Below are 22,791 nucleotides of genomic sequence, written 5' to 3'. Positions count from 1 at the left end.
TTGTGTGTGTGTCTGTATACATTTTGTATGAGGTATATTAGGAGCCTGTCCATTTGAATCCAAATCACCATCAACATTTTCAACAATTCACATATTACTAAGAATGTAAGATAGGGAATTGGAAAATCAGGAAACAATAGACAATCATAACCTGTTAGTAAAAAGTGAAGAGAAAGGGAAGTAGGGTCACAGATTAAGAATGGAAAGTTAAGAAAAAAGAAAACATTGGGCCAAAACTGGGAAATAAATGAACATTTATGAATAAAGTAATAATTGTATTTCATTTGGCAACTCAAATAAATAAAGTAAAAGAAAAGAGAAAATGTATGGAAATCCCACCTAAATGCATTCTGCAAATTTATGCTAACACCAAGTCTGCTTTATTGACTATGCCAAAGCCTTTGACTGTGTGGATCACAATAAACTGTGGAAAATTCTGAAAAAGATGGGAATACCAGACCATCTGACCTGCTCCTTGAGAAACCTGTATGCAGGTCAGGAAGCAACAGGTAGAACTGGACATGGAACAACAGACTGGTTCCAAATAGGAAAAGGAGTAGGTCAGTGCTGTATATTGTCACCCTGCTTATTTAGCTTATATGCAGAGTACATCATCAGAAACGCTGGGCTGGATGAAGCACAAGCTGGAATCAAGATTGCTGTGAGAAATATCAATAACCTCAAATATGCAGATGACACCACCCTTATGGCAGAAAGTGAAGAAGAACGAAAGAGCCTCCTGATGAAGTAAAAGATGAGAGTGAAAAAGGTGGCTTAAAGCTCAACATTCAGAAAACAAAGATCATGGCATCCCCATCACTTCATGGCAAATAGATGGGGAAACAGTGAGACACTTTATTTTTGGTGGTTTCAAAATCACTGCAGATGGACACTGCAGCCATGAAATTAAAAGATGCTTACTCCTCAGAAGAAAAGTTATGACCAACCGAGACAGTATATTAAAAAGCAGAGACATTACTTTGCCAACAAAGATCCATCTAGTCAAGGCTATGGTTTTTCCAGTAGACATGTAGAGATGTGAGATTTGGACTATAAAGAAAGCTGAACGCCAAAGAATTAATGCTTTTGAACTGTGATGTTTGGAGAAGACTCGTGAGAGTCCCTTGGACTTCAAGGAGATCCAACCAGTCCATCCTAAAGGAAATCAGTCCTGAGTATTCATTGGAAGGACTGATGTTGAAGCTGAAACTCCAATACCTTTGGCCACCTGATGAGAAGAGCTGACTCATTTGAAAAGTCCCTGATGCTGGGAAAGATTGAAGGTAGGAGGAGAAGGGGACGACAGAAGATGAGATGGTTGGATGGCATCACTGACTCAAAGGACATGAGTTTGGGTAAACTCCGGGAGTTAGTGATAGACAGAGAACTGGCATGCTGCCATCCATGGGGTTGCAAAGGGTCGGACACGACTGAGCAAATGAACTGAACTGAACAGTCTCTTAAAAATTGAAGGGATACATGCATTTTGGTAACTAGACAAGTAATGGATTGTAAAGCCATGCACTGGATTTTTCTAAATCCCAGATAGGTTCTGATACCAGATATTCTCAGAGCTTGGGCATCTTCTCTCTGAATAGAAATGGCCAATGATCACGAGTAGCCAACACAAGCAGATAGCCATTAACCTATGATAGATGATGTGGTAATTTGTCGTTTTGATCCTGCCCACCCATTTCAGCTTTTTTGTTGAAATGTGGGGAGCTTGAAGTCAGATTGATGCTCAGAAATCATCATATGTAATAGGACACATACCAGAGGAGACCAAAAACATGACCAGAGTCCCATCTTTTCACTATGTGCCTTTTGTTCATACACTCCTTGTCCACTCTTTTGTCATTAAGAATGGGAGTTCCTCCTACCTTTACATCTCTGTATATTTTTATATCTTCTTTACATCAGAACAAAGATGTTCATTCTATTGGCTTATTTGTTCTTAAGCCTATGCATTACACATAGGTTTTTAATTCTGACTGGTACAACTGCTTTATTTTGATTAGTGAAGCAATATTTATCAACATCAGAAAATAAATTATTATTGTGTTTTGCTGAAACTACCTAGTAAAGACTTTTACCTTTTATCACAGTGCCTGATAGATGTAAATACAGCATTTATCTACTTTCCATCCCTCATCTCTCAAACTGGGAGCATTACAAGCATAAGTTTTATATATATTTTCAAGCAACAGATGTGCAGGAGGAAAGAGTAAAACACATTTTCTTTTCATAAAAAAATGTCTTTAGATATAGGAAGCTTTATCACTTCCATAACTAATATTAATGAATTACATGCCTTTATAAGCACTTTCCATACAATATTTCTAATCTTAAAAAGCACAATTGCAAGATAATGTGCAGAGAGATAAACAGGTTCAAAGAAGTTAAGTGATTTTTCAAAGTCATAGAGCTAGTGAAAAATTCAGTTTTCCTGAAAATCTAGGCTGGCTAGATATGAACATATGCAGAGATAATTCTACTGTGAGTATATGTTGTTTCCTTATTTACTGTCTAAACTGGAAGATCATTAAAATGTTCTGAATATAGCAATTCTGAAGATTCTTATAAAAAAGGCTGAGAAAGGAAGAAGAGTGAAGGAATTGGAACTAACACACATTTCTTTCTTTAGCCACCAAACTTATCTCATTTAATGTCTATAATATCCCTATATAGTAAACATTATTATTATCTTTTAACAAATGAGTAAATTGAGAATCAACATGATAATCATCTTTCTAATAAGTTGTATAGCTCAGACTGCTCTAGTTGCATTTGATACTGTTTCTTTTCTCTCTGGTGAGAAATAAGTGCAATGTTTATTTCTGCTGTTAGTTTCCTATTTACTTCAATGTCTGACCAGAGTTTTAAAAAGTTGAATTAAATCTAGAATTTTCCAGCCTTTACATGAATTTTCAAAGCTGCTAAACATCTTAAGATTCTTCAGAAAAGTCATAGGTTGATCAGAAAACACTTTTTTCTTGATGAGTTTTAGAACCAGTAAATACAGATTTTGTTCTTAATTCTGACAGTGATTAATGTATGGAGTTTTTTCTTTTTTTTAACCTTCAGCTGACCTGTGTGTATATACTGTGTATCTTATTACATTGCATATGTGATTACATTGCATTTTATATTATACGTAATATATATTATACACATATTTGAAAGTGAAAGTGTCAGTCAGTCAGTCACATTCAACTCTTTGCGACCCCATGGACTGTAGCCTGCCAGGCTCCTCTGTCCATGGAATTCTCTAGGCAAGAATAGAGACTTGGCAAGACTGGGTACCATTCCCTTCTGCAGGGGATCTTCCTGACCCAGGGATTAAACTAGTGTCTCCTGCACTGCAGGCAGATTCTTCACCAGACTCATATATATTTACATAAAATTATGTAATATGTAATATTTTAAAATACTAGAAATATTTAAAGGAAGAAGAAGCTACATTTTCCTAGTGTGGTAGGAGTTTATTTTCAAAAAGAAATAGTCCTTGGACTGATTCTTCAGGGAGATTTGAGAGAAGAATTTGACTTATCTTTTTATAATTCCTATAGATTTAAATGATACATTTCAGGTGCTTGACAGAACAATATTTGAAAGGCCAGATATGAGCTGCTTATAGTATTATTAAGCAAAACATAATAAACTACTGACCAAGGCAAGAATGCAAAAGCAAAGGAGATTTAGCAATGTTTAAAATTTAAAAAAAGGGGGAGTGATATGTGCTTCTAGGGTAAAGTTAAACTAAATAACCTATAAGTTTTTATATCGCTTCTGTTTCTATTTAGTGAGTGCACACACGCACAAAATTTCTAAAGTAAAAAGAAAAGTAAACACAATGACAGACATTTTAGCAGAAAAGAAAACATATTAAAGGATTGATTAGAGCCAAAGCATAAATGTAGACTACAGTAAGAGTCTGCTTTTATCAATATAATCATGAGGCAACTAATCAACTTCACTTAAGCATATTTCAGTTCCTCATGTCTCACAATCTGCATTCTTATGTTTGTTTGTTACTAAGTCTATTATGTTATAGAAGTTATTTCTTATGTTCTGATATTCTTTATTGTTCAAAATTAACATGCTATTATGAAGTATAAATTATATTAATTTGGTTTAGAAAAACAAAAAAGAAGACGTAAATTTTGGTAGAGGCTATGGATCTTAGTTGAGAACAGTGGCAGACAAAATGAGCTTCAAGAAAGAATGGAAAAGACATTTGAAAATCTCAGAAGCAATAATGCCTATTTTACTCTCTACCGAAGTAGAATTGCTAATACTGAAATAAATTCAGTTGACTTAGCTATAGAAAGAACCAGAGGGACAGGCAAAATCAAAGAAATACATAACTGAGAAGTACTCTAAGAAATGGTGAATGACTTCTATTATCTTTTTAAATAAGTAAGGAACAGAATTTTGCATAATAGTTTTCATGTTTTCTTAGATACCCAAGGGAGTTATAATTTCAAAGGAATTGGAAAAATATGGAAATTTCATATTAAAGAATGGGTGATTATGTGTACAATATACATATCACAAGGAGGCTACTCAGTTTGATTCACTTATCTTTCTGTATTTCCTTTTTTAAAGATAAAATATAAGAACATGTTGCTATGCCAAAAAAACAAGTTTTAACATTTTGAAACTATTGTTTCCACTGGTTTTAACTCATTTAGTAAAATGGATCTTTGTAATAGGTATATAAATATTTATTTGTTATAGACGCATTTTAAAAGTATATGTAAGTATCCATTCCGGTATGTTCTTTTCTAATGAATTATTTTAGAAAGTAGAAGCATGGTACTCTCAAAAAATACAGTTGTATGGATGATCACACCAAAAGTCTTCAGGTAAATTCACTTTTACCACTGTCAGAAATTATTTAAAAGTTTGGAGATATACAGATAGACTTTGTTTCATGTCTTAGAACTGGTATTGTTTATCTCTTTTGAGGCAACAAGGAGAACCATTTCTCACAACTTTCTAACAAGCATACCTACTGACTCTTTACGTAAATAAACAGTAATGTCTATGTGTATAAACATTTATTTTCTGTAGCAAAATGTGAAAGGAAAAAAAAAAAGGTTGCAATGGATAACATAATATGACCTAGTTTTCAGTTCAGTTCAGTTCAGTTCAGTCGCTCAGTCGTGTCCGACTCTTTGCGACCCCATGAACCACAGCTCGCCAGGCCTCCCTATCCATTACCAACTCCCGGAGTCCACTCAAACTCATGTCCATCGAGTCAGTGATGCCATGCAGCCATCTCATCCTCTGCCGTTCACTTCTCCTCCTGCCCCCAGTCCTTCCCAGCATCAGGGTCTTTTCCAATGAGTCAACTCTTCGCATGAGGTGGCCAAAGTATTGGAGTTTCAGCTTCAACATCAGTCTTTCCAATGAACACCCAGGACTGATCTCCTTTAGGATGGATTGATTGGATCTTCTTGCAGTCCAAGGGACTCTCAAGAGTCTTCTCCAACACCACAGTTCAAAAGCATCAATTCTTCGGTGCTCAGCTTTCTTTATAGTCCAACTCTCACATCCATACATGACTACTAACCTTGAATAGGCAGACCTTTGTTGGCAAAGTAATGTCTCTGCTTTTTAATATGCTATCTAGGTTGGTCATAACGTTCAGTCCAAGGAGTAAGTGTCTTTTAATTTCATGGCTGCAGTCACCAACTGCAATGATTTTGGAGCCCCCCAAAATAAAGTCGGACACTGTTTCCACTGTTTCCCCATCTACCTGCCATGAAGTGATGGGACCGGATGCCATGATCGTAGTTTTCTGAATGTTGAGCTTTAAGCCACCTTTTTCACTCTCCTCTTTCACTTTCATCGAGAGGCTCTTTAGTTCTTCTTCACTTTCTGCCATAAGGGTGGTGTCATCTGCATATCTGAGGTCATTTATATTTCTCCTGGCAATCTTGATTCCAGCTTGTGCTTCCTCCAGCCCAGCGTTTCTGATGATGTACTCTGCATATATGTTAAACAAGCAGGGTGACAATATACAGCCTTGACGTACTCCTTTTCCTATTTGGAACCAGTCTGTTGTTCCATGTCCAGTTCTACCTGTTGCTTCCTGACCTGCATTCAGGTTTCTCAAGAGGCAGGTCAAGTGGTCTGGTATTCCCATCTCTTTCAGAATTTTGCAGTTTATTGTGATCCACACAGTCAAAGGCTTTGGCATAGTCAATAAAGCAGAAATAGATGTTTTTTGCTTTTTCGATGATCCATTGGATGTTGGCAATTTGATCTCTGGTTCCTCTGCCTCTTCTAAAACCAGCTTGAACATCTGGAAGTTCATGGTTCACATATTGCTGAAGCCTAGCTTGGAGAATTTTAAGCATTACTTTACTAGCATGTGAGATGAGTGCAATTGTGCAGTAGTTTAAGCATTCTTTGGCAATTAATGTCATACTTAAGATTTGGACACTTTGTTATACCCTGGTGATGCAGAGGATAAGAGTTCACCTGACAATGCAGGGGACATGGATTCAACCCCTGATCCGGGAAGATTCCACTTGCTGAGGAGCATCTAAGCCCATGCACCACAGCTACTGAGCCCACACTCTAGAGCTTGCACACTGCGACTACTGGAGCCTATGCACCTAGAGTCTGTGCTCCACAACCAGAACCACTGCAATGAGAAGCCAGTGCATCACAATGAAGAGTAGCCCACACTTGCTGCAAGTAGAGAAAACCCACAGATAGCAATGAAAACCCAGTAGAGCCGAACATTAATTCATTAATTACTTTAAAAAGAGATTTAGATGGTTAGAACAAAATTTTATTATCCCTGCCCTACAAGACCCTACATCAACTGTCTCATGACCACTCCTCTGAACTGATATCCTATCAGCTCTCAGGACACTACATACACACTGACATATCTTCTGTTTCTTGAGCACATCAGGTTTATATCTTCTCTAGTACATTTGTACCAGTTGATTCTGGGGATTAGAGACTGTGGTACCCAAGAGAAGAGGGTATTGATACAGTTTTCTCAGGGGTAAGCAATGAAAGGGGAAGCATAGTCTATAGATAATTAAAGACAACAATAAAACTGATTAAACATTGGTCTGCTTTTATCATTGTGATAACTTGACAGTTCTAAGCAAAGTTAGAAATAACTTCCTACTTCCTGGGTACAACTGTCCATCACACCCCTTTTCTGGTCCTTTTTTGCCTAGAAGATGTTCACCCTATCATGGTATCACTAACTCATTTTTTTTTTTAACTAAATACATCTCACCTTCAATGTGTCTTCTTCTTAGCACTTTCATATACTGCTTTCTTGGTTAGTAGTAGTTTATTTGCTTTTACCTCTTTCCTTGTAACTCTTCAGAAAATCAGACTTGAGGTTCTTATTCACAAAGTACCTGTCATAGTTGATACTCAATAAGTATTTGCTGAATCAACAAATGGAAAGTTTATGTTAGGTCCTAGGAATTTTAACTTCATTTATTCTAGAATATTCATTGGAAGGACTGATGCTGAAGCTGAAACTCCAATACTTTGGCCACCTGATGCAAAGAACTGACTAATTTGAAAAGATCCTGATGCTGGGGAAGATTGAAGGCAGGAGGAGAAGGGGAAGACAGAGGATGAGATGGTTGGATGGCATCACTGACACAATGGACATGACTTTGAGTAAACTCTGGGAGTTGGTGATAGACAGGGAAGCCTGGCATGATACAGTCCATGGGGTCACAAAGAGTCAGACACAACTGAGTGACTGAACTGAACTGAATTTTTGTTTGGAATGTGAGAGAAAGCACTGTGTTGGTTTGTTGTGTGCTGTGTACTAGTTGTTCAATCATGTCCAACTCTGCAATCCCATGGACTGTAGCCTGCCAGTCTCCTCTGTCCATGGAATTATCCAGGCAAGAATACTGGAGTGGGATGCCATTCCTTTCTCCAGGGAATATTCCAGACCCAGGTCTCCTACTTTGTAGGCATATTCTTTACCATCTGAGCCACTAGGGAAGCCTATGAGTCGGTTTTTTACCATCAAGCTAACAGTGGATAGTAGGAACACTCTCATCAAGGGGAATCATAGCATATTGATTCAGATTTTGCTGAAAACCTGTTATTGAATGGACAATGGGAGGCCAGTCTTAAATAGAATATGACCTATAATCTCTTTATTCTGTTAGATAAATTAACAGAATAAAGTTATCAAAATGAATAATACATAAGTCAGTTGTGTATTTAAAAATAAAATGTCTATAAAAAAAATTGGTTCCATTTTCATGGATAGCATAATAAACCAGAAAGCAAAAGTTCATTCCACAAAGAAAGAAAAACTCAAATATTAAACTAGCTTATAAGCATTTTTGTACATATTAAATAATATACATAGAACTTATCAAGAGGCCACACAGTGCAAGAAAAGTTACTTTTCTCAGTTAAACATTAAAAAAAGAATTTTTATTTCTGTTCATGCCTATTATATAAGAATGATAAAATTAAAATTGAATATGTTAATTTGTAAGAGGACTAAGAAAAATTGTGGAACATTTTTAATAAAGCATAAGCCATTTAAATCATTCAACCTTTTTGAATGATTTTGATTTATGATCTGTGGGAATTTAAATGAACTATAAAGCTATCTTAATATTTCAGCACATAGAGTTTATAGAGATGAAATCTGGAGATTAAAACAGGATCCTTAGACTTAAGAACACTCAATCTTTCAGCAAATTTCAAGGCTATACCCTATGAAGAGAAAATTTACACTGGTCCAATTATAGAATTATTCTTTAATTTTGATAAGTGATTTGTTTGATATATACTTAAAACTCAACATTCAAAAAACAAAGATCATGGCATCTGGCCCCATCACTTCTTGGCAAATATATGGAGAAACAATGGGGAAATAGAGATAGATTTTATTTTTTTGGGCTCCAAAATCACTGCAGATGGTGACTGCAGCCATGAATATTAAAGATGCTTGCTCCTTGGAAGAAAACTATGACAAAACTAGATAGCATATTAAAAAGCAGAGGCATTACTTTGCTGACAAAGGTCTGTTTAGTCAAAGCTATGGTTTTTCCAGTAGTCATGTATGGATGTCAGAGTTGGACCATAAGGATGGATAAGTGCTGAAGAACTGATGCCTTTGAACTGTGGTGTTGGAGAAGACTTGAGAGTCCCTTGGATTGCAAGGAGATCAAACCAGTCAATCCTGGGGGAAATCAATCCTGAATATTCAACGTAAGGACTGATGCTGAAGCTGAAGCTCCAATACTTTAGCCACCTGATGCAAAGAGCCAATTTTCTTTGGAAAAGATCCTGATGCTGGGAAAGAGTGAAGGCAGGAAGAGATGGGGATGACAGGGGATGAGATGGTTGGATGGCATTACCAACTCCATGGTCATGAGTTTGAGTAAGCTCTAGGAAATGGTGATGGACAGGGAAGCCTGGCGTACTACAGTCCATGGGGTCACAAAGAGTTGGACATTACTGAGCAACTGAACAACAGCAACAGCAATACATAAAATACATTATTCCTTGCATCCTCTTGTCCATATTGCTAGTTTTGTAATTTTTTTTTTTTTTGCTTGTTACTCTTTGAGGAACAATAAGGTAGCCTTTGGGGTGATGCAACTGATGAGTTGCCAGAATTGGAAGAAGGTGAAAAAGCAAATCATTAAATGTCTAGAAACCTGTTCTAGAAACTTTGGAATTTCCTTGGGGCATAATGGAAATTGTTGCAGAGTTCAGAGTAGAGGAGAGGCTGATCTAATGTACATAGTTCAATGGACTTTCTCTTGTTACTGTGTTAAGAGCACATTGGTAGAAAACAAGAGAAGAAAATGGAAATCAGTTAGTTGGTGATAGAAGTTTAGAGGTGAGAGTTTTTTGAAGAAGTCAGATAAGGGTAATGAATTAGTAGCAATGAAAATAGTGAGAAGCGTTTTCATTCTGGATATATTTTAAAATAGAGTTGGTTAGCTAGAGGAATGAGAAAAGAGAGGAATCAGAGAGATTACCATTTTTTGTTTGGTTGGTTTTTTTTGTTGTTGGCTTAAGCTCTTCTGAAGAAGGATGTACTATTAAGATTTCTATGAGGCCTATAAGTGGAGATGTTGGGTAGGTATTGGATATATCATTTAGGAGTTGTGGGAAAATGGCCAGGAGATAAAAACTAGGAAGTGTTAGTTGCTCAGTTCTGTCTGACTCTTTGTGACCCTATGGACTGCAGCCCACCAGGCTCTTCTGTTCATGGAAATCTCCACAAAAAAATACTTGAGTGTGTTGCCATTCCTTTCTCCAGGGGATCTTTCCACCCCAGGGGTAAACCAGGGTCTCCTGCATTGCAGGCAGATTCTTTACTGTCTGAGCCACCAGGGAAGCTAAAAACTAAGAAACTGCTGGCACAAATATAACTTAAAAACATGGTGTGAGGTGATACCACCAAAGAAGTCCGTACCAATAAAAGGCAAAGAAGACTGATGTTCTAGGACACTGAAGTGTTAAAAAAGTAGAAACAAAAAGAAGAGCCTAGTGACTTAAATGAAGAAACTAATCATATAGAATAAAAACCAAAGGAGTTTAATGTCTTGGGATTTGAGGGACTACACCATCAGAAAGGAGTGTGGATGCTGCTGTGAGGTCAGATAGACTGATGCCCAATAATTGATTTTTGAACTTAACAAAATGAAGGCCCTTGATGACTTTGACAAGATTGTTTTCTATGGAATAGAGCTCAGTTCAGTTCAGTTCAGTCGCTCAGTCATGCGACCCCATGAATCTCAGCATGCCAGGCCTCCTTTTCCATCACCAACTCCCTGAGTTTACCCAAACCCATGTCCACCAAGTCAGTGATGCCATCCAACCATCTCATCCTCTGCCGTCCACTTCTCCTCCTGCCCCCAATCCTTCCCAGCATCAGGGTCTTTTCCAATGAGTCAACTCTTCGCATGAGGTGGCCAAAGTATTGGAGTTTCAGCTTCAACATCAGTCCTTCCAATGAACACCCAGGACTGATCTCCTTTAGGATGGACTGGTTGGATCTTCTCGTAGTCCAAGGGACTCTCAAGAGTCTTCTCCAACACCACAGTTCAAAATTATCAATTCTTCAGTGCTCAGCCTTCTTCACCGTCCAACTCTCACATCCATACATGACCACTGGAAAAACCATAGCCTTGACTAGACTAAGAAAACTTAAAAAAAACCTGGAGTTTAAAGATGTAAATGCATAGAATCTTTAAAATTGCAAAACCGAACTGAAAAAATAACCTAAAAGTGGCTGGAATTGTCAGCCTGGGTCCACTGATGAGAAACAAACATTGAAACTTCAACATAAAAACTTAAATAAAGAATCATTAATTGTAATAAATATTTAGATAAGGAAATTAAGAAATTAAGAGAAATCTAATACAGAAATAGCAGATATAAGGAGTAACTACTACCTTTAAGGCTAATACCAACCTCCAGAACTGAGATCTGGATCTCCTTGAAGAGGAAACAAACATGGCTTTCTAGATGGTAGAGAAGTCACTACGTTAGTAAAATAATGGCAGAGCTAGAGAGAAATCTGTTCTCTAGAACTTACTAGAAATCTTCCCGACATGTCCCCAAAGAGACACCCTACTGCAAAAATCACCTGAGGAGTCTTTTGGAGGTAGTTTCTAGTTCTTCTGGCCAGTATGCACTACAGGAGGCAATTACTGGAGAACTTTCAGGTAAGTCGTCACATTATTGTTATTTAGTGGCTAAGTGGGCTCATAACCAGGAGACAAAATCTTCCCTCCTGCAGTGTCTCTCTTTTTTTTTTTTTTTTTTGCAGTGTCTCTTTAGAGCCCTCCACATCAATGCTTACTTAGTGCTGGCTGGCAAAGAAAAATTACTTAAAGGACCTAGATAATTTTTTTTTTAAATAACTTAAAAGAATGATTTTGGAACTAAGAGTTAATAAATTGATGTTAATTGTAAAACTAGGTGGGTGGAGTCAAGCATGTTCATATACTAACAGGTATGATCCAGAAGAGAGGGAAATTTGATGATGTATGAGAGAGGGAAGGATTGTCTGAATATTTTATTTTTTAAAAAATTAATTTATTTTAATTGGAGGCTAATTACTTTACAATATTGAGGTGGTTTCTGCCATATATTGACATGAACCAACCATGGGTGTACATGTGTCTCCCCATCCTGAACTCCTCCTATCTCCCTCCACACCTCATCCCTCTGGGTTGTCCCAGAGAACCAGCTTTGAGTGCCCTGCTTCATGTATCAAACTTGCACTGGTTATCTATTTTACATATGGTAACATATACTTTCAATGCTATTCCCTCCAATAGTCCCACTCTAGCCTTGTCCACATAGTCCAAAAGTCTGTTCTTTATACCTGTGTCTCTTTTGCTGTCTTGCATATAGGGTCATCATTACTGTCTAAATTCCATATATATGTGCTAATATACTGTATTGGTGTTTCTCTTTCTGACTTACTTCACTCTGTATAATAGACTCAAGTTTCATCCACCTCATTAGAACTGACTCAAATGAGTTCTTTTCTTATAGCTGAGTAATATTCAATTGTGTGTATATACCAAAACTTCTTTATCCATTCATCTACCAATGGACATCTATGTTACTTCCATGTCCTAGCTATTGTAAACAGTGCTTCAATGAACACTGGGGTATATGTGTCTCAATTCTGGTTTCTCAGTGTGTATGCCCAGCAATGGGATTGCTGGGTCATATAGCATTTCTATTTCTAGTTTTTTAAGGAATCTCCACACTGTTCTCCATAGTGGTTATACTAGTTTCCATTCCCACCAACAGTCTAAGAGGGTTCCCTTTTCTCCACACCCTCTCCAGCATTTATTGTCTATAGACTTTGTGATGGCAGCCATTTTGACTAGCGTGAGATGGTACCTCATTGTGGTTTTGATTTGCATTTCTCAGATAATGAGTGATGTTGACCATCTTTTCATGTGTTTGTTAGCCATTTGTATGTCTTCCTTATAGAAATGTCTGTTTAGTTCTTTGGGCCATTTTTGATTGGGTCATTTATTTTTCTGGTATTGAGGTGCATGAGATGCTTCTATATTTTAGAGATTGAGTCTTTGTCAGTTGTTTTGTTTGCTATTACTTTGTTCCATCCTGAAGACTGCCTTTTCACCTTACTTACAGTTTCTTTCATTGTGAAAAAGTTTTTAAGTTTAATTAGGTCCTATTTGTTTATTTTTGTTTTTATTTCCATCAGTCTGGGAGATGGGTCATAAAGGGTCTTGCTGTGATTTACGTCAGAGAGTGTTATGCCTATGTTTTCCTCTAAGGGTTTTATAGTTTCTGGTCTTAAATTTAGGTTATTAATCCATTTTGAGTTTATTTTTGTGTATGGTATTAAAAAGTGTTCTAGTTTCATCCTTTCACAGGTGGTTGACCAGCTTTCCCAGCACCGCTTGTTAAAGAGATTGTCTTTTCTCCATTGTATATTTTTTTCCTCCCTTGTCAAAGAAAAGTTGTCCATAGGTGCTTGGATTTATCTCTGGGTTTTCTATTTTGTTCCATTGATCTGTATTTCTGTCTTTGTGCCAGTACCATACTATCTTGATGACTGTTGCTTTGTAGTATAGTCTGAGGTCAAGCAGGTTGACTCCTCCAGTTCCATTCTTCTTTCTCAAGAATGCTTTGGTTATTGGAGGTTCTTTTGTATTTCCATACAGTCTATGGAGGAAGTATTGACAGTCTCTTCAGTGTCTAATTTTCACCCTGATACAGGGGGTGAAGGTGGCCACTTATTCAGGCTCATTTATTCAGTTGTGTTGTATGGAGGGAGGGACATTGCAAGCAAATACTGCTGGCATGCGTAGGGAGTGCTTGCAGTGGGTGGACCTCACTGCCTTGCCACAGCCCAAGGTGGCATGTACTTCCTGGGTCTACACTGCGCAGTCTGTAGGGTGCTCTGCAGGGGCGCTGTCCCAAGTGGGCCCTGCATTTCATCTAGTTCCCAGAACTAAGCCACTCAGCTTCTTGGGTGCTCCGCAGGGGCACAGACCCAGGTGGGCTGTGAGTTTTGTGCTGTTTCCAGGTCCAAGTAGCTCAGGCGACCGGGTGCTTGGAGAGTACACCGTCCTAGGTTAGCCATTCATTTTATTCACCTCCCTTGTCCCAGCTGCTTAGTTACCCAGGTGTGCCATGAGAGCACAAACCCAGATGTGTGGTGTGTCTCCTCTGGGGAGCTGATCTCAGGCTGTGATACTCCTGGCAGATGTCAACAGTCCAGAATCCCAGGAAGACGTGATTAACAAATGGAAAACTGCTCACAGTTTGGTGGCTCCGGAGCCAAGATTGCAGTAGCCCCTTGCCTTCCGTCTCTGGCTATTGCAGGCCTGCCTCTCTGCCTCTGGGGCGAGCGCACCAGGGGTTACTGTGATGTGTTAGAGCCTTTTACAGGAAAGGTCTTTTCCTTTTTTTTTTTTTTGTTTCTCTGGCTATCCCACTGTACGGGTTGCTATCTCACATTAGCTCTGTCAGATTTTCCTCAGGGCATTCAAGTCCAGTTCTTACCCTAAGGACCAATGACTCAACTCACACCTCCCTGCCTAGTCCCTATTTGCTGGTGGTGGATGCAAGCGTCTGTGCCACTTCTCTGCTGGCACCTGCGATTAGGCATGTATTGGGAGGTTTGTTTTGCTATTTATTTTTTCCTCCCGATTATGTTGCCCTCTATGATTCCAAAACTCCCCACAGACACGCCCATGAGGTTTCCTACTATGTGGAAACTTCTCCTTCTTCAGGACTCCCTCCCCAGGACGACTCTCCATCCCTAAATCTTTTATCTCTGTTTTTGTCTTTTAGCTTTTGTCCTACCTCCTTTTGAAGAGATTAGACTGCCTTTCTGAGTGCCTGGTGTCCTCAGCCAGATTTCAGAAGTTGTTTTATAGAAGTTGCTCAACTTTCAAATGATGTTTTGATGGATTTGTCGGGGGAAAATTGGTCTCCCCTTCCTATTCCTCTGCCATTTTGGTACCGCTCCCCTCACCAAATATTTTCTTTGAATGTACTACCTTAGGTAGGATATCATGCACAAGAGGGAAGATTGGCTTTAGAAAAAAGAATTGGAAAACTGTCTATGAAAAGTTAAAACATGAGCATGCAGGTGTGCATAGGTGAGCACACAATGGTGGATCCTAAATTGACTTTGGCATTAATTCAGTGTTCGATCATGGAAAGTATATTTAATTTCATTAGACCTCAGTTTCCACATTAGGGCAAGGAGATGGAAATACCCCTTTTGAGAGTCACACTGTATGCTTGAAAATAGGTTTTAATTTCCTAAGAATTAAAGCCTGCTCAAAATTCTGCAACATAGATAACTTTATAGAGAATTAAGAAATGTATTCCTACCCACGTTAAAAAAAAATGTTGCAAAACTCTCATGAACTTTTCATTTATTCAAAGTATATTAATGCAAAGCAAAATACGACTTGAAGAATGACATTCGTTCAGCAAAAAAATGATCTTTCATGAAATATAGATTCCTTCCATTGTAGTCTGTAGCCTGCCAAGCTCCTCTGTCCATGGGATTTTCCAGGCAAAGATACTGAATTTGGTTGCCATTTCTTCTTCTAGGGGATCTTCCCGACCCTGGGATCGAACCCATGTCTCATGTCTTCTGCATTGGCAGGCAGGTTCTTTATCACTAGCATCACCTGGGAAGCCCACCATTGTAGTCATTTTCCCCTAAGTCATCATTTACAACTTTTAAATGACCAAAAGAAAACAATAACAACAAAGTTAAAAAATAAACTGTTAGCATTACAATGCAAACCTCTACAATTTGAAGTGTTCCTAATAGGAAAGGAAGCAAACTTAAACTATGTGAAGAAACCACAAATGAATTAAATTTTATCACACATGTGGTGACTCAGTGGTAAAGAATCTGCTTGCCAACATAGGAGGCATGGGTTCAGTCCGTGGATTGGGAAGATTCCATGGAGAAGGAAATGCAACCCACTCCACTATTCTTGCCTGGAAAATCCCATGGACAGTGGAGCCTGGTTGGCTGTAGTTTTTGGGGTTGCAAAGAGTCAGACGTGACAAAGAACACATAGAACAGAACCTGGGGAAGGAAATGACAACCCACTCCAGTACTCTTGTCTGAGAAATTCTAGGGACAGAGGAAACTGGGTGAGCTTCAGTCCATGGGGTCACAATACAGCTTAGAGACTTAACAACAAAACCAAAAACAAACAAACAAACAAAACCCCAGAGCAGAAACAATTATTACTATGATTTTAATTTCCAAGAGTATCAGATAAATGAAATAGTATATTACTTTAATGATTCTGAAAATGGAAAAAAATAAATACTCCCTAGAGAAGAGCAACTTAAGGTTGATGACTATCCAACGAATTAGGCACATACATTCTTTTCCATTCGAATTAAGTGAAAAATACCTAGATGTCACCCAAAATAAAAATTATCATTTTAATACTATTAAAATAACAACACACTGTTAATGTTAAAATAATAAATACTTGTATATTATCTTGGACAAATATTCAAAATTTATTGAAGTAATGTTTTCTATTCCAAAATATAAAGGAACATTTTCTTGTTGGTGTTCAGTGTAATGCAATGCCAATATTTTAATCACTAAGATAATGGAGCACATGTTAATTTAATATTTATCATGTATACATCAATTTTTCCAATTCATCTTAAAAATTGGACATTTTATTGACATTTCATATGATCAATTTAAGTTAATGAAAACAGTACGCAAGTGGCTATTATCAGAAACATTTGTTACTCCTCTGTTACTTAACTTCATCCAATAGAATTTATTTTTTGAACTAGAGGATAATGTATGAAGCATTTGTGTTATTTTCTTTCTTTACCTCTGTTAATTTGAGGTTGTGTTTATCCGTCATTCTACCTACTGTTAGCTTCCTTATCAGGCCAATATAAATTAGCTTGAATTAATTTTCTCACAATTTCCAAGGAAGATATGTGAATGATTACAAAATGCCATAAAAAAATATGTTCATCCCTTACTTTTATTGATTTTTATTGTCTTAAAGTCTTTCAAAACCAGTCTTCTAATGTTTTGCCAATAGAAACTAAGGTTTGAGGATTAAAGAAAACTATTTTAGGTAATATTTTTACTTTAATAACTCATAGATTTATGTAAAATGGAATTTATGAATCCTAATTTTCAAATTATGCTTTATCTACCCATGAGAATAAACTTTCAAACAAAAAATTATCTTTTGAATCTTATGTCTGAGCATTTAACTCAAATTGTGGTATAAACTATCATCATGACACTAGAGCAGAAATGACATTACAGATACTGAATATCTCAACTTTCTGTGTTATAGGTCAAGAGTAAATCTAGATAATTTAGACCACAGTGACTAATTTTACTGTAATTCAAAGAAAACAATTAATCAACAATTAAGTAATATTTTGTCATTTATAAATGTTTTCCTTGAAATTTGTGATCATGTAATTATTTATTCAGTTTCTCAATGTTATTTACAACTATCTAAATATTTCCATATATTTTATTTCTTTGTATAAATACTATGTTTAAATGTATCATGTTGCACAATTAATGAAAATTATTACAATCATGTTTATAGTTTTAAACTGCCAATCATACATTTTAAATACATAATCTGTGTATGTCTATTTTTAGTGAGATTTTTCATAGTCATGATGTCTATTTTATTATTTATTTAGTAGTAAAATATAGTGTATCTGGTATAATACTAAATGCTTTATGCATATTATATCCTTAAACGTTTCACCACATACTTATAATATACTGCAGATATTTACTTTATACTTGAGGAAACTGAAACTTCATTAAATTACCCAAAGACAAGTATAGTAGAAAAGGGATTAAATATAACTCTGCCTGAAAAATATTTAGTAATTTTTAATGCATTTTATGTTATAGAACAATAATCTAAGAATGTTAAAATTATTAGAACAATATTATAGAAAAATTATAGAACAAAAATTATAGAACAATAATCTAAGGATGTTAATGTGATAATTTAAATATTTCAGGTATACTTCTGAGGACACTTTTTTTTTTTTTCACTAAAAATCTACATTTGGCATGGGATAATGATTTAATCAATGGATGTTTAAATAATCAAATTTGATTATTATCTTTAAAGCAAAATTTTTTTTTCTTCCAAATAGCTTTTAAAAAATGAACATCATGTCACCTAACTGAAAGAATAGCTTTTTAAAATAGATACTATATAAGTTATAGTCTATCAGTAAAGTCTTCTCTGGTATGGTTCAAAGGACATGGCTACATGTATATGTCTCATTTTCCTGCTATGATTAGGAACCAACATAACTAACTTAAATAAGAATTGTGTCAGAGGGCAGTGAGAGTTAATCAGTGACAAACAAAAAGTGAAAACAGAAGAGAAAGTAGATAAAAAATTAACATTTTCATTATTTATTTTAAAATTATCATGTATTATAGAATTCCTGACCAGTACTACTATACTTAAAAGCATATTTACTTTCACAAAATATTTAAAATAGTATTTCACACAAAAAATATTTAATAGACTGTGTTAAGAAGTTTCTTTGTTTTTATTTCCATCTGGATTTTAATAAAACATAGTACCTGAAGTTATACATTCAAAATATGGTGCTTCTGCAAAATTCAAATCCTTCACAATTCCACAGTTAACACTTTTATTTTTCTTCTAGTACCTCAGACAGCTTAGAGTTACATATTATTCAATACTTGTGTGTGTATTAGTCTCTCAGTCATGTTCAATTCTTGTGACCCCATGGACTGTAGCCCACCTGGCTCTTCTGTCCATGGAATTCTCCAGGCAAGAATACTGGAGTGGGTTGCCATCTTCCTGACCCAGGAGATTGAATCCAGGTCTCCATCACTGCAGGCAGATTCTTTACTGTCTGATCCTCCAGGGTAGCTTCTTTGAATACTTGGTCAGATTAAATACATATAAAATAACTGTAAGAATGAAATATGTGATCTTTAAAGCTAAAATATCCCATATTTCTCACAGGAAAAAATGTTGTTAATGTTGTTAATGTTGAGGATGAAATCACAAAATTACTAAAACAGCAACAAAAACATGGTGTATTTTCTATGATTAAATCTTCTTATTACCTCTACATTTAAGTCTCTGAAATATTTTCAATGAATTGTTCTAGACTAGCATTTCCCAGTGGTTGTTCCTGGACTAATAGTATTTAAAGGTATATATCACAAATACGTTTCATGCTAAAAAAAAAAAAAAAGTTTATAAACCCATCTTTCTATATCCCTATTTTAAAATTTCACAATGCAGATTGTCACAATAGTATATTAGTTAAGAAAGCCACATAATTCTAAGTCATGGAATTACTGGCTTTTCTGAAGAATGCTTATTTCAAGAAAAGGCTATTGAAGTCATGGAAAGAATGATCTATTGAACATATAGGGAAGCACTTTTCTGAGTGGTTTTATTTGTGAAAGTTTTGGAATTTTTAATGGCAAAGGTCAGTAAACACTAGATTTTCATTTAGAGTATATTATCCTAAATTAAGGGTGTTCTAAGATGTGCTTATATTTAAAGAAATTGGCTTTCTTTCACTTCTATGAGTCTGTCTACCACAAAGTAGTCTGCTAAATTGGCTTTGCTGAACTGTAAAAGCAGCATATTCAGTGAATTCAATAAGCTGACCTATAAAGACCCTGGAAATAGAGTCATAAATAATAATGAGTGTGTTATTCTCGATTCAGTCAGCTGTAGGAGTTTTCCAAACCATTAAACAACTTCCCAATTTGCTACAAATTCAGCATGAGTGCTGTACTTTCTTCAAGAGGAGGTTAAGAACAAGAGATGGAAAATATATGGTAAAGATTTAGGGAGTGATGAATATTTAATCACAATGAACACCTGAAATCTGGTCTGAGGGAGTAGTCACTCATAACATTCATGTGTTACAACAGGAAAAGATGAACTTGATTCTGACCATTAGTTTCCACCTCATGCTATTAAATAAGATCTATTTAAAAGATTCATGTCCATTTCCACTGACTGGTCAATTTTTTAGGAGTGGATTTTTTTTTTTTTTTGTAAATATAGATAGATACCTCGCTCAGTCGTGTACAACTCTTTGCGACCCCGTGGACAATAGCCCACCAGGTTCCTCTGTCCATGGAATTCTCCAGGCCAGAATATTGGAGTGGGTAGCCATTCCCTTCTCCAGGGTATCTTCCCAACCCAGGGATCGAACCCAGGTCTCCCGTATTGCAGGTGAATTCTTTATCATCTGAGCCGTCAGGGAAGTCCATACATTTTCTTTAAAAAACCTGCCGTTTCCTTTCCCTGTATACTCTCATTGTCTTTAGATTATGATTTATCATTTTTTTGCAAAGGATTCCATCTTAATTGCTTAACCCCATGATTCTCCACGTGTACCTGATCTCAGGAGGTCTCAACCTGCACAGGCTTGAAGTAGAGCTTGGGTTCCCAGCCACAGATTGAGGCTGGATCGCAGCAGTGAGAGCACCAGATTCTAGACACTAGACCAGTGGTCAATGATAAGGGTCTTAGCTCTATGGCTTCGCAGAAAAGAATTCCCATGAAGAGGGAAAGTAGTGAAACAAGTAAAGTACTTATTAGGAAGAAAAAGAGTACAGTACATGTGGATAGACGCATTGGTGGACTCAGAGAGAAAGTCGCTGAGTTGAGCCCTCATGACAGTTTTAATTACTTGTATCCCTCATTTCTTCCAGCTTTCCTTTGGCCAGTCATCTCAATTTGCCTAGTTCATAGTCCAATTTTGGTATATCTCAGGATCCTCTCATGTGCGCACATGCATTTCTTAGCTAAGATAGATCCTATGGCAAAGGCCTATGGGTAGCCTGGCATTAGTTAGCATCATTCCCCTTTGACCTCCAAGGAGTCCTTTTGCACATGTGTAGTCACTGAGGTCTCCTGATTTTGAGAATGAGAAATATGTGGTCTGGGCATGACCCAGCCTCCTCTCTTAATTGTCCTGCTATTCTCATCTTGGAGTTTCGTCTCACAGGGAGTGAATCTCTAATCACTTTACCTGGAGGGGGCCATCTACTTCCTGCCTTATATCTATTCTTCACAATGCTTTCAAAGTGAAAGTTTTAAAACACATGTTTAATTATAATGTTCATTAGCTTTGGAACACACACATCAGATACATATATAGCATATAACATCCATTGCATTACATTCTTTGTTACAATCTTCTTTCCTATAGTTATTAGTCTACTCATTCAGAGCAGTAGAATATTTAAAAAAACTTTTTTTTTCTGGTTTAACACATGACAAGCCTTCTTACCTCTGTGTCCATAACCTGAACCTCATACTCAGACATGCATGTGCTTGACTAGCTTACCTGCTTCACCATTAAAAACTCAATTTGGGGTTGACTATCCTATGAGGCACTTCCCTGATGACTTCTACTCATTTTCAGAAATGGGTGCTCCTCAAGATGCTCTTATACCACCCCTTTTTAACTCCATTCCTAGCAGTGGTAACATTTTATTTAGGTTACTTAGAGGTATGTGTTTATGTGGCCTAATCCATGTAAGTTCCTTAAGATTTTATCTTCAGTATCTGACACACATTGGATACCTAAACACTGTCTCTTGCAATACAAAGGATTTTTTAAAATAGTTGTTTATTAATGTCTTTTATAGCCAAATTTTAAACAGATTACTCTACACTTTACTAACTAGTCTTTATCTTCTGGGTGTGACTTTTTTCTTGAACAGTAAATGTATCTGAAAAATTAAACTCAAATTTTTATGTAAAGCTAGGATTAAATATTCAAAAACATACAAAACACAAGTGAAGTATTAATATATCTTAATTCACCATGATGAAAGCTAGTCAATTAAAACTTGGTCAGTTTGAAATTACTTTATTTTAGCATATTTTGCAGGAATTTCAGGTGTTGTTTTTTTTTTTTTAATGTGTATATAGTGATGGTGATTGTGTCTGGCTATTGTGTCCCCATGGACTGTGGCCCGTCAGGCTCCTCCCTATGGAATTTCCTAGGCAGGAATAATGAAGAAGGTTGCCACTTCCTTCTCCTGGGAATCATGCCAACCTAGGAATAAAACCTGTGTCTCCTGCATTGCAGGTAGATTCTTTACCTCTGAGCAACAAGGAGAGCCCTTGTGTATATATGTGCATATGTATGTATTGATGTACATGTGTGCTAAGTCTCTTCAGTCGTGACCATCTCTTTGAGACCCTATGGACTGTATCTCACCAGGCTCCTCTATCCATGAAGATTGTCCAAGAGAGAATAATGGAGTGGGTTGCCTTGCCCTCCTCCAGAGGATCTTCCTGACCCAGGGATCAAACTCGGGTCTTTTATGTCTCCTGCATTCACAGGTGGGGTCTTTACCACTAGCACCACCTAGGAAGCCCATATGTTGATGGACAGATAGACATATGGGCTACCCTGGTGGCTCAAATGGTAAAGAATTTATTTGAAATACTGGAAAAGTGGATTCAATTCCTGGGTTAGGAAGATTCCCTGGAGAAGGGAATGGCTACCTATTCCAGTATCTTCCTTGGAGAATTCCAAGGACAGAGATACCTGGTCGGCTGCAGTACACAGGTTGCAAAGAGTCAGACACAACTGAGTGACTAGCACTTTCATTTTCACTTTTTTCATGCATATTTATGGGTTTCCCTGGTGACTCAGGAGTAAAGAATGTGCTGCATTGCAGGAGATGCGGGTTTGATCCCTGGGTCCAGGATCCAT

The 22,791-nt window shown here is 36.8% G+C and overlaps 1 protein-coding gene across 3 annotated transcripts in view; it reads left to right on the top strand.

Annotated features, from left to right (window-relative positions):
* KLHL1 (kelch like family member 1) overlaps positions 1-22,791 on the top strand; it is a 376,595-nt gene that overhangs the window by 195,203 nt on the left and 158,601 nt on the right. The window lies entirely within an intron of this gene.

The sequence above is a fragment of the Giraffa tippelskirchi genome, chromosome 12, assembly GCF_054371585.1.
Source record: "Giraffa tippelskirchi isolate mGirTip1 chromosome 12, T2T-mGirTip1v1.2.pri, whole genome shotgun sequence".
Taxonomy (NCBI): domain Eukaryota; kingdom Metazoa; phylum Chordata; class Mammalia; order Artiodactyla; family Giraffidae; genus Giraffa; species Giraffa tippelskirchi.
This window is presented reverse-complemented; position numbering and strand designations above follow the sequence as displayed.